We start from the raw sequence: 12,473 nt of genomic DNA, 5'->3' as shown, positions 1-12,473 counted from the left end.
CACACACAAATGCAGCAACTGGGGGAACCTGAGTAATACCACTGAGTTTTTAATCAATAGCATCATCCTGGTTCTGACACACTGAAGTTTTGTAAGAGATTATCATTCACGTAAACTCTGTATTATTCCTTACAAATTCTTGTAAAACTAAATTATCTTAAACTTGTATTTTTAGGAAAATTGAACTTTCTCCATGTTGACTCTGTCACTCGCAAAAAACAAAAAAGAGAAAGAAGAAAAAGAAAAAAACACCCAATAAATAAACACCAAGAAACTAATAACAAGAAACCACCACATAGGTGCAATAATAATTCGCCTCCAACAAATCCAAAGTATACATGGGATCTAAATATTCTTGCTCTGTCAAAATGTAGTTTATTTTTAATGATGTGTTATGCTAGTTTTAAAGATCCTATCATAAATTGAAGATTTCTTGATAGCTACCTTACCGTTCAGATGATCGAACTGCCCTTAATTTAAAAAAAAAAAAAAAAAAAAGTGTAGAGAGAGTGAGGAGGATGGAAGGAAGAAACTGAGTTCAGACAGACGAGTAGAATGGAAACGACCTAAAGATTGCGCTAAAGCAGGTTTTATTTTTACCTACTTCGAATCTCTCGGAAAAGATTCAAGCACATCACATCCCTTTTACTAATCCAAGACAAGAAACTGTAAATGTGTCTGGAAATCTCTGCTGCGAGGAAACAGAAAGTGATCAAGGACAGGGTGACGAGCTCAGCACCCGATCAAAAGGGGCTGATTCCGGGAGATTCCTGAGTCCGCGCCCCGGTCCTGCTCTGCCTCACACCAGCCCGACGGCTCCGCCGAGGACCGAAGCGTAGCGTGCACCGAGAAGCTTCGTCCTGGCGACCCGACCCCCGCCGACCGGAAGCCGAGCGCCTCCCAGCCCCTGGAGGGCTGCGGAACTTCAGGTGCTGCCCCTACACTCGGCCGGCCCGGCCCAGCCCGAAAGGAGATACCGGGACTGGCGGACCAGGCTGGGGGCCCGGCCGTCGCAGGGTCTTGGGGGAAGGTGGGGGCTGAAGCAGGCTGGGCCGCGGTTCCAGCGAGACTCACCCACGTCCCGCAGCGACTCAAGTTCTGCGGTCCGCGCGCCCTAGAGCGCGGCTTCCTGGTCCGTCAGGCCCGGGGAGGGAGGTTCACCCGAGAAGGCCTAGCCGCCAGCCCGTCGGGCCCCGCCCGTCCTCCCGCTTCAGGCTCATGGCGCCCGCCCCCGACACAGGCACCGGCACCGGCCCGCTGAGGGGACGACGGTGGGCCGCAACTCTGGCGGTTTCCGTGCGCAGCGCGTCGCCGGCCGGCGGACCTGACAGAACTGGCGCGCGGCCGCTCGCGACTTGGCTGTCCGGGCGTGACGTCACTGGACGGCGGGCGAGGACGGCCAATCCCGGGGGCTCCGCGTGCGGGGCTTCCCGAGCCGCACTGCACGGCGCTGAGGGCCGGGACGGTTGGAAGTCCGCGGGGAGCCCCCAGCTCCCTGGGGTCGCGCGAGCTCCGTTGGTCACTAGAAATCTCATTCCCGACACTGTAGAACCTGACAAAAGGTCGCTGTCAATGCACCCTAAGAGTCAGTGTTGTCCTTTTCAATCCAAGTTTCTACATACCTAACGTCTGATTTCAAGACTCCTGGAAAGTCGCAACCACGTGCAGATACTTGATTACTTAAAAGTATTTCTTAAGCACTCCTAGAGAAGAACAGGGGAGGAAATTATAGGCTAAAAGTCCTCTCTGATGGTTCTTTCCTGACGACTATTATACTATTGCTGTTTCTTCATTTTTATGTTTTTTAAACCTTGTGTCTTTTTAAATTTAGGCTTCATTTTGCTTCTGAGTGGCACGTCCTAAAAAAGACCTTTTACCTAGAAAGCTACATATCTCTAGTTTATATAACCTGAATCTTTATCCAGTTTCAACAAAATATAAGTACTACACTTAGTCTACAAAATTTAAGTACTGTATTTAGTAGTGTACTTAGCTTCTCTTTGAAAACAGTATACCAAATATCTCAGTGACAACTGCCAACTTTAAATATTTCTCCATCAGAAACCCCAATTTCACCAGGTGTCAAATGGACAGATAGCCATGATAGGAAATCCTTGCTATCTCTTCTTCAGAAGAAAGAAGCATGCAAAGTCAACTGGTATACTTACATTTGCTTTACTTACATTTAAGATCTCACCTGTATCTGAGCTCTCTGATGAAGACCTATATTTTGTGGAGCCCCCAAATAGTAGAAGAATAGGTCAGCAATCAGTGAATGAAAGAAATGTGTTCAGTCAAATCTCTACTACCCCAGAATAGATATGTCTTTTGCTTAGTTTAGAAGGCACTGGTAATCAAATCTACTTAATTCTAAGCTATAAATTCACAATGACCCCTACATTTTCCTAAGAGAACCAGTCCTTGAAAAGTTTTGTGCTTCCCTCTTAGGGAAGCACTGAGTAAATAATTAAAATTACAAATAATTTTATTTTTTATTTCTTATTGCATTGTGAAAAAATTCCATTAAAATGATGAGATTCCATGTAGTTTGTCTTTAAACAATTCAAGCTCCTACCAAATACCCTTGCCATTTTTAGTAATTGCTTTACCAGTATTTTCTACTTTTAAAGTGTTGAACCTTTAATAGTGAAAATAATTAAACCTATAAGCAGACTATGGGAGGCTACCAAGTTTGAAAACTTAAGGTCAAATGGCATGGAATTATTTTAGACTACAGTGTCATTAGTAACAGTGTCCATGAGTTAAATCATATTCTTACAAATCTTATAATACTTAAATCATATTCTGACAAAACACGAAATAGGATGCCTACTTCAAATATTAAACTGGACATACCAAAAAGAAGTCAGATCTTTACTCTTCTAGCTTTCTTTTTTTTAAAGTCTTTTAAATTAAATGGAGAAATATAACAAATATCATAATACACATATAAATGAAAGTTGTTAATTTAAATATAAAATATGGCAGATTATTTTTACTGACAAGAAAACCAGTCTGTATATTCTGACTCACCTTCAATCCCCTTTGAAACAAAATACTACTGTTTCACAAAATTAAATGAATGCTCCATGATCACTTATATACTTTTAAACTAGTAGTTAATGAAAAAAGAAAGAACTGAGAGGTACTGTAGTTTTTCAAAATGATTGAAGGTTTTCCTTTTTAAATTACCAGTTGATTTTAGAGATAGACAATGTAACTGAAACATAAAAGTGTCCATCAGTTGAGAATGAAACATTATCAGAGCAACTTGCAAAAGTGTTTCCATGAAGTTTGCTTGGGACACTTTGAATTCTTTTGAAGAAAACTAATTATAACATAACTTCAAAATAATATTTTTGCTAAATTCCTGTACTTATAAAAATGACACTGAAAAGACAAGCCAGTTAAAATCCTGTTGTTTCCCTTTATTAACCTTACTTGAGAATTCAGAATTACCATGAGACTATTTGCTACACATACCTAAAGTTTTTGTGAATTTTTAACATACATATTTTTTCAGCACCTCACCGAATTTTAAAAATTAAAACTTTATAAATGTCAATTAGATATTAACATCCACATTTTTAAAACTTGTTGAGGTTCTTAAAGGCCATATATATTTCTCTATCAAGCCAAATAGGTATTAAATATCAATGTGTACTAAACACTTTGCTAATGGGAGAATGTGCCTATGTTGCAGTGCATGAAGTCCAGTAAGAGAAAGACATTGATTTATTCTGCAGTAGTATACTGCAATCTGCATTAATTCAACAAGCAGATAATTCCCACTGTTTTAAGGACTGTAACAGCTCTCTTGCTTAAAGACTTTGGATGCAAAGATGAGTGATTCAGAGTAAGGTAGATAAAAAGGTGAGAATAGCTAAATAAATAGCTATTCTCACTGAAATAATAAAAGACTTCTTATTTTTAACAAAAATGCATCTGAGGTTTATCTAGATATGAAATCTCAAAAAAAGAGTAAAAGATTATGTTAGCATTTTAAAGAATATTCAATCAATAATCATATGTAATTACTCAAGTCACGATAATATAGTCATCACTTTGTCCACATCAAATCTAAAATCACTGAAATAACTTCACGTGTACATACTTGAGTTGGAAATAAAGATATTACATATTCCCTAAATAAATTTGCAGAGTCCTATTATTTACAATGATAAAAAAGCAAACATGACTATCGTTAAGTGTCACACTGGAGGACAAAATGTCCAGGATTGTACATTCAGGTCTAAGCAGACCGTCCAGGTGTGACAGGGGAGACACTTCCACCAGGGAGGAGAAGATTGATACATCTATGCATGCGTTATGCTGTATCTTATTTCTTATTCTTTGCTTTTCAAATCTTTTAAAGCCAGCTCTACACATCTTAAACTTTGAAGTTCTTCTGCTCCTTTTCCGTGGTACGCAAAGGTGATCGAGATTTCGCCAGTCACAACTCTTCAAGCTGTATCTGAGCCTGGCTTCCTTTCCAGTCATTCAGGGGATGCAGAGATTGAGGGCATATTTGCACTCCCAGAGGAAACCCCTATAGGGCTCCAAGGTCATGATCTCACCCCTCAAAGTAGGCACAAAGTAACGCAGTGACCGGACGACCTAGACTCGACGCAGAGCTCATCAAGTCACACGTTGTCCAAGGCAGTGACATGCACTCAAACCCCCCAAGTTATTGCTGTTTAGTATCATGCGTGAACATCTCCTTTTGAAAGACTTGCGTGCGTTTCCTTGATTAAAAGTGTAAACACTGCCGACCCCGCCAGAGAGCAAACCCTCAGAGCGGCCCAGGGGCGCTCAGCACTCTCCGCACCCTGTGCAGCCTCCCACCCTTCTCACACCCTCGCGCACAGGTGCGTGATTCCCCCCCCCCCCCAGGTATTAACTTACAGCACCAGAGGCACGGGCCGGAAGGAAGGGCGTCCAGAGCGCCCCCGGGGCCCGCGAGGCCAGGCCAGAGCTGGGGGTCCCGAATGCCCACGAGGGCTCCGCAGTGTGCGCGCCTTTCAGTGTGGAGGGGCGCGGGCGTGTCTGCGGGGCTCGGGGCCCCGCCTGGCGTCGGGAGGGGGCGCGGCGGGGCGCTGGAGCGCGCCGAGGCCTCCGTCGTTTCGCTTCGGCTTGCTTCTGGGCCGCGAAGCCGCGCGGGGTCCGGGACAGAGGATCGTGGATCTCGCCGCGTCCCGGTCCGCTGCTCCGCCCCAGCCGGCTCTCCCGACGGCCGCAGAGCCGCGGAGTGGGGCGGCTTGGCACGAGGCGTCGGCCTCCGCAGTCAGCACCCGGCTCCCTAAGCCCCTGGGCACAGGCCGGATCCCCGAGAGCCGCTTTAGAACCGAGGCGGGGCGCTGCCCTCATCGCGCACCTGGGACCCTCTAACCTCCATCTCCTCCCCATTTTTTTCCTGTGTCGTTTATTTTCACTACTTCAAGTCCCAAGCCAGAAGGTCTTGTGCGTTGATTAACGTGGGGAGTATTTGTCTGCTCTGACTCCTGGAAATGACTGCACAGAGTAGGCTTGTAAATTTCTGAAACCTTTGAAATAAAAAGGTTTAGCCACTCTGCAAGTCGGCTCTCCCCACTGAAGTTATTGCCTCCGCTAAAACTAGGCTAAATCTGAAGTCATCTCAGTCTTACAAGGGGAGATGCTTGCATTGCAAGTTTCACCTCTTCTGGCATTTTCAATTTCTTTTTATATTTCAGGGGAAACTCCTGAAGGCCGCTATCTGAATTACTTTATGTCTTACTCCAGTAAGACTTAGCCCATATTTAATTTTTAGAGTGAAGAATAATGTTCTATTATATGAACACTATAAAAGACCAACTACCTATAAAGAAAATACTTTTTCCATCAGCAAGAGAGATTGACTCGGAAGGAAATTAACTATAAAATCATGTTTTTTCTTCTAGGAGTATCTTCATAAATCTAGGTGAAGACCTTGGAAGTTTACAAAGTTTGCACATACGTAAATAATTTCAGCATGTTTATGGCCATTTCTCAAACAAAAAAATTTACTAATAAACTTGCATCACTAAAGAAACATAATATGGGTAAAGTGAAATAAAGACTTTTTGTAGCACAATTGTATAGAAAAACATAGACTTTTAAAACTTTGTGCTAAAAATCACAGAATGCTTATGTATAGTGCTATAACATATGGCAAAAGTTTAAAAGGGATACCAAGTAACTGGTAGCAATTGTCTTTCTTTAAGAGGATGTTTCCTAATATGTATTGTGGACTTTGATAATCTAATAATCTTGTCTTTTCTGGTCTTCCTATAAAAGATGTACTGAGTATGTCAAAGTTCTTGGAGTGTGTTTTCCTAAATCTACATTAAAGTTTGCCAGTGTTATTCAATAATGAGCTTATAAGAGTTTAATGAATTTTTTAGGAAGTACTCCTCAAAGTGATATTTTTAATAAGTTAATTGAGCAGAACAATCATTTAGAAAAATGAGTTTCATGAAATCTGGTAGCCTTATTCTCCTGGAAAATTGTGTAAGAGTTTGAGAAAAACTTAAGTGAAAATATTTTAAGAAAATTGTCATAAAACATATTTAGAAACAGCTGGTAAACACATTTTCCCAAGCACACCCTGAGTTCTTCAGTTACAGTAGAAAACACAGTGTGATAAATCCTGTTCAAAGCAAAAACAATTCCATGAGCTGATTACTGATAACATTAATTTGTCTCACTTGTGAACAGCTAAAGGCTTTTTAAACATCACTATCTTCCCACTACAGTTAATTGAAAAGTATTTTAGAAGCATATTTGCTGAACTTTGGAACAACTTTGTTGAGAAGGCTGAAAGCAGTCAAAAATTGAATGGCAAGAGTCTATAGAAATGTAACTGATTTCAATAAAAAGTCCTCTGTATGGAAGTACATTATGGAAATGATGTGCTTGTCAAACCTAATTGCTGTTTTAAAAAATTTATTTATGTATTTATTTTTAGTCCTCATAGAAGAAATTTTACAGCCTTACAGGTATAGACTCAAAAGCAGCAGCATTCCTGGCTTTAGTTTAAATAAAACAATGAAATCCATCATTATTAAAGTCAATGATAATTCACATGAATACAAATGCACTTTGATCTTATCCAGTCAATTCACTGAAAGACACTGTCATAATGAAAAAGGGAGGTAATCTCTTTAACTTGGTGCAAAGTTAGTTGTTGGTGCTTTTCTTTCTTCAAAGACTGTAGAAAAAAAGAACTTTTCACTAAAGCCTGCTTTCCTGTTTTTAACGTATTGGGCAAGCTACAGGTTGTTATGTTGTGTAGAAACCAAGTGCTAACTTCTTTGAAAAAAACCGTCTTATTTAATGAATTGGACAATTTATGAAATTTAAAGGTGAACCCCTTTTCTAACATACCTCACAATCATTTCTGGAGGCATTGTTAATCAGAATTTACCATTATTTATGATTAAGACACAGTAACTATTTTCAGTATCTTCCAAAGCTTACTTAAGTTAAATAGGATATTTTAAGGTGCCTTGTCTTGGTAGATTCACAGTGTCTAGTAGCCCCTTTGGCATTGCTATGTAAGCATAAAGCACCATGTCTGCTATATGAAAGTATTAAAATCTTAACTTACTTTAAATTCTTACCTTACTAATGACTAAGTTTTCAGACACTTCTGTTGAGAAATTAGGAAAGTTACAAGTACTTATGTGCAATTTGTCAGTCTCAGAATTCTGGAAACATCTGGCAGATATTAGTAAATAGATCTGCCACATTGGAAACATAATTAGGTTAAAATATGTGTAAATAAGGATATCTGATTAGTATCACTAGCTTGAAAACATCTTTAGCTTTTCATTGAGTTCACTAAACATTTCCAAACTTTGTGATAGTAAATCCTCTCCCCCTTCTTTCTAATAAGGATTGTTGAAACTTCTGGAATCTTCTGGAAATCCAGGAAATATATGTTTAGTTACATCAAAAGGACTCCCAATCATACAAAGGTAAATAAAACAGGTCTTTGTCCTCAAGAAGCTTTAAACTTAGAAATTTCAGCATGTCTGCAATTTACATTAAATTTCAATGTATGAAAAACCCTCAGCTAATTTAGGCTATTTAAAGCATGGGGCAATTATTCAGAGATGAAATCTGGCAATGCACATCTCCTCTTAGCCAAATAAAAGATTTTGCTGGATACTTTAGAGTCTTTTATTAAAAAAAAAATACTGAAAATACTAAAGTTCTATTGTTAAAAAACATGTTTAAGCAGTTCCTGGAACCATAGAAAGGTAGAAACATCTGTAAGGGTTGATGTCAGTCACTTCCGTTGTTCATCAGACCACTCTGGTCCATCCTGCCAAGGGCTGATGTGGACTGTCACATGAAATGGGGTGTGAAGGGGTGTTCCACACACCTGTGAATAACAGGGACCAAGACTCTAGGTATGTTTGAGCCTACGGAAGTGATTATATTCTGGATCTCATACAAAATATTCATGGTAGACAAAGAAGAGGAAGCCACGTACTGTGCGTGTGCATGTATGTGCCTGTGGTGCTCACTCAGAGGAAAGCCACCCTCATGGAGTGTAGACACAGCCAGGAGCTCTTCAATGGGTAGGTGTCACTAGAAAAGCATCATCTTTTTTGGCACCAATCTTGCTTCCGATATTAACAAAAGCTTCCTAATTGATTACTGAAAATGAATTTTGGCTCCAGTCGGAGATGAGAGCGACTAGGGTGAGAGGGCTCTGCAAAACCTGGTCCTGGATCTCGGGTACTGGTGTCCCTCATTGTCTGCGCGGGAGCCGGACAGGCCGGGCGGGGCTGTTGGGCGGAGCTGAGAGTGCTGGAGGCTGAGGACCGGGTGGGGCGACAGGTGTCAGGAAGGCAACCCCAGGGTTTCAACTGCTCCACTCGAGGGCTCGCGAAGAGGCAGCGGCACCAGAAGCAGCAGCCCACGCTGCGAATCGCCGTCGTGTGGTTGCTACTGGCAACCGTGCATCTGAGGCGCGCGCAGCCCTGAGCCTGGAATGAGGGCGACGAAGAGCTGGTTCTGCCCTGCCACCCACAGGACTCCCCGCCCGCCTGCTCGGCCGGTCCTTCGGGCTGGGCCTCGGCTGTGAGGCGCGAAGAACCACGGAGCTCTCGGGCCGGGGGCGTCGGCGACTCGGAGGCGTCGACATCCAGGCATCCTCCGGGGAGGCAACATGGCAGCTAGGGTTCGAAGCCGGGGTCGTGGCGTCCGCGTGGCGGCGGTGGTCACGGGTCTCCAGCCTGGAGTCCGCGCCCTGAGCCCCCACCCGAGCCCGCCGAGACCGCGGCCCTTTGTTCTCCGCGCAGCCACCTCGCGCTTTGGGACCTCTCACCGCAGCCCGCCGTTGGGACGCCAGACTCGCGCCGGGGCGACTGCGATTCCGAGTCCCTGTGGAAGCCCCGCCTGCACTCTCGCGAGCAGCGTCTCGGCTCGGGTCTGTCCCTAGGCTTCAGCTCCCCCGTCACAGCTGAGGGCGACACACCGGGCGAGACGACGCCTGTCACAGCCTCAGCGCGTTGAGAATCTGCACGGGGAGAGGAGAGTCCCGTGAAAACGGAGCACAAAGCTGCCCTTTGGGTCGGCGCCGGGCTCCATTCGGGCCTCTTTGGTCCCCGAGAAAAGGTCTGCCTGCCACGCCAGGTCCGGGATCCAGCCAGGCCCGGGCGAGGCTCGATGCCCCCAGTGGAAGACAGCTGGCGGGAAATCTGAATTTGGTGAAATAGCGGCTTAAAAAATGGCTCTGCCACGTAGACCAAACAGTGGTGACGCTCGGCACCACGCGCTGCAGAAATACAGAAATCTGCCACCAAATGGCGGCGAGGCAGCCTGCTTGCTGATAAAAGAGGACTCGCCGGCATCGCCCATTTCAGGCTGCTTTCACTTCGCGTTCCCCGACCTTTTCCCCAATCGTCCCTTTCTCTCCTTGTTTTGGGGTGTCCTTGGGACTCCGTGGACCTGACAAGCGGGCTGTAGGAAGCCGGCTGCAGCCGCCAGCGTTCGGAGGTGACACCCGCGCCTGGAGCCTGCTCGCGACTTCCTGGGCCCAGGACCTGCGCGGGCATCGCCTGGGGCCCCGAGGTGTGACATTTCGGCCAGATCTTGTGGGCCAGATCCTGCCCGCGAGACCGTTGTACCCCGACAAGCCCAGGGGCTGACAAATTCGACTCTGCCTTTCCCAGTCACCTCTACGGTCACCCTCTTCAGCCTAGTATGAAAACTCGTGTTTCAAATTCACACCCAAAGCCACACTCCGCGGGCACGTCGTTCTCAGAGGAAAAAGGGCGCTGAGTGGAAGCGGGGATAGAAACGATAGTGACCAGGGCGCGGCGGTCACACACAGGCGCGTCGGTGGCCCCTCCGTCCCTGGCGCGGGTTCAGGGTCGTCCTTGCGGCGTGGACGGCTTCGGCGGGCAAGGGAGCGCTCGGAAGGCGGCGCAGACCCCGGCAGTTGCCGCTGCTGCCCCCAGCGCTCTACGCCGAAGGACTTGGAGCTGCCCGGCCTCCCGAGCCCGGCGGGGCCTGACAACCTCGCTTTCAAATTTGGCGGGATCCGCGCGGTCCGGCGCTGGGCGGGCGATGCGAGCAGCGCACGCGCAAAATGGCCTCCCGGGCGGCGGGGCTGGGTTGAGCTCCCGCGAGGCCCAGTTTCCCGCGGCTGAGAAAGGGACGGGAGGTCCAGACAGGCTCCTTTTGCCCCTCGGAGAGCTAATAGGTTGAAAACAAAGAAAGGGAGGAGGCCCTGTCATATTCCACATGCCCTTTGGGTAAAGACCTGCTGGCCTAGAAAGCAGTACTATGAGAGAAGCGAGGCGGTTTCCTTCAGGAAGGCGAATTGGCGCCTTTCCACCCCGCGCGGAAACCTAGAAACCTTTGTGGGGGCTTAGGCGGGGCAGCACCATAGCTCCCCTACTCACACTCTAATCACTAAGTCCTGGGCTCCGTCTGCAGTGCCGTGCTGCTGGAGTGTCTTCCACTTTCGGGCATTTAGACCTTAGACTAGATCTTCCACAGCCTCCTCTAACTACGTCAGTCCGTTTCTGCAAAGTCCTCATTCCTTCCATTCTCATTTTTGACGCGCTTCTCGAGTACTCTGGTTAGTAATCTTCCAGGTAAATTTGTTATTGCACCCTGAGATCTAGCTGATTTTGTAGGACAGAGTTGAGATCTTCGAATCACCGCCATACACCTTGAAATCACGTTCCCGGTGAAGTTTGTGTCTTATAATAACCCAGGAAAGCAGGGCAACAAAGAATATTTTTACTTAAATGTAGGTAACTCTGAGGGAACAATGAACAGCACTTGCTGTTTTTGTACATTCTTTCTGGATGATCTTTGGGAAAATATTTTTAAGCCAAGAGTCGGATAAATGAAACAAATTTGTTATCATTTGGAAAATTTTACTAATAGGTTACTACTAAGATCTAAGTAAGAATCGAGGTGAATTATCCCCCTAAACTTCTTCAGAAAAGCAAAGATCTTAGAGTAGCCTTTCCAGTGTTGAAGAACATTGTCGTCGACTTGCTGGAGTTGGTAAAGGCCCTCTGGCCTGGAAGGCAGCACTAAAGAGTTAGAGGCGAGGTGGTTCCCTTCAGGCAGGCGTCCTGAGCTCTTTCCACCTGGCACAGCAACCTAGAAACTTTTCTTTTGGTGGGCGGTGGCAGGGGCGGGGGAGTTGCTACTGAAATTCTTCATGTGAGACCTTTAGAAATTGCTCACTAAGAAAAAGAAACTGGTGCAAATAAAGGAAATCCGTTTCAAGAAGCAAAAGAAGAAAAACGTTAAAAAAAAATTAACTGCGGAAACAGGAAACACTCGACTGTGTAAACATTTTCAGACTTTTATAATCAAAACTGGGGGATCTTGAGATTTGCAGGGTGAGATGGGCTGGCTCAAGGTTTTAGGCAGGGCTATTTCCCAAGTTTGATTTACCGGGAGACTGGAATGTGTGATACCTTCTTTGTCTTCCTGTTATAGAACCTTTTTGAGTCTGTCTTTCTAGTACAGCCCAATTTCTTTTTCCCTTTGGTCAGAAATTTTTTTGAGCGAGTTTAGAATAGTCAATCTGTTGTGTTCAGTTTACAGATGAAATGATATATCTAACCCAAAAGCTTTATATTAAAGATGGGTTCTCTGCTTTGCAAATTAGATATTTCAAAGACATATGGTTTTAGACAAAGGTTTAATTGATATTTGGTTAAAAGATGTATAGAGTTGATAAAAGTCTAATCATTTTTAATATAATCTGATCAAGAGCTTTAGTTTTGTACAAAATGTATGGGGTAAAAAACTGTTTCCAAAATATATTAAGAGCTTTTATTTCATATGGGAACTAAACTAAATCAGAATTTCCAACTGTCATTCCTGGTGCAATGGGAAGAAAAAGCTATGAGACATTTATTAAACCTGTAAAGTAGAAAGAGAAGTGGAGAGGGATCCCCTTCATTCCACGATCTAAGAGACTGGGTTCC

General features: G+C 44.7%; 1 long non-coding RNA gene across 2 annotated transcripts in view; it reads right to left on the bottom strand.

Moving 5' to 3' along the window:
• The window catches only part of LOC134473497 (uncharacterized), a 48,194-nt gene extending 46,808 nt beyond the window's left edge, over positions 1-1,386 (bottom strand). The window contains exon 1 of one of the 2 annotated variants that reach the window (XR_010043745.1): positions 1,075-1,386. This is a non-coding gene — a long non-coding RNA (uncharacterized LOC134473497). The remainder of the gene's footprint in view (positions 1-1,074) is intronic. The other variant, XR_010043744.1, reaches the window with a different exon arrangement.
• Between the last annotated feature and the right edge of the window lie 11,087 nt (positions 1,387-12,473).

Source organism: Cavia porcellus, unplaced genomic scaffold (assembly GCF_034190915.1).
Source record: "Cavia porcellus strain 051 isolate PalLab524CR breed Dunkin Hartley unplaced genomic scaffold, mCavPor4.1 scaffold_27, whole genome shotgun sequence".
In the NCBI taxonomy this organism is placed as follows: domain Eukaryota; kingdom Metazoa; phylum Chordata; class Mammalia; order Rodentia; family Caviidae; genus Cavia; species Cavia porcellus.
The sequence above is the reverse complement of the archived record's forward strand: the minus strand, read 5'-3'. Positions and strand labels throughout refer to the sequence as shown.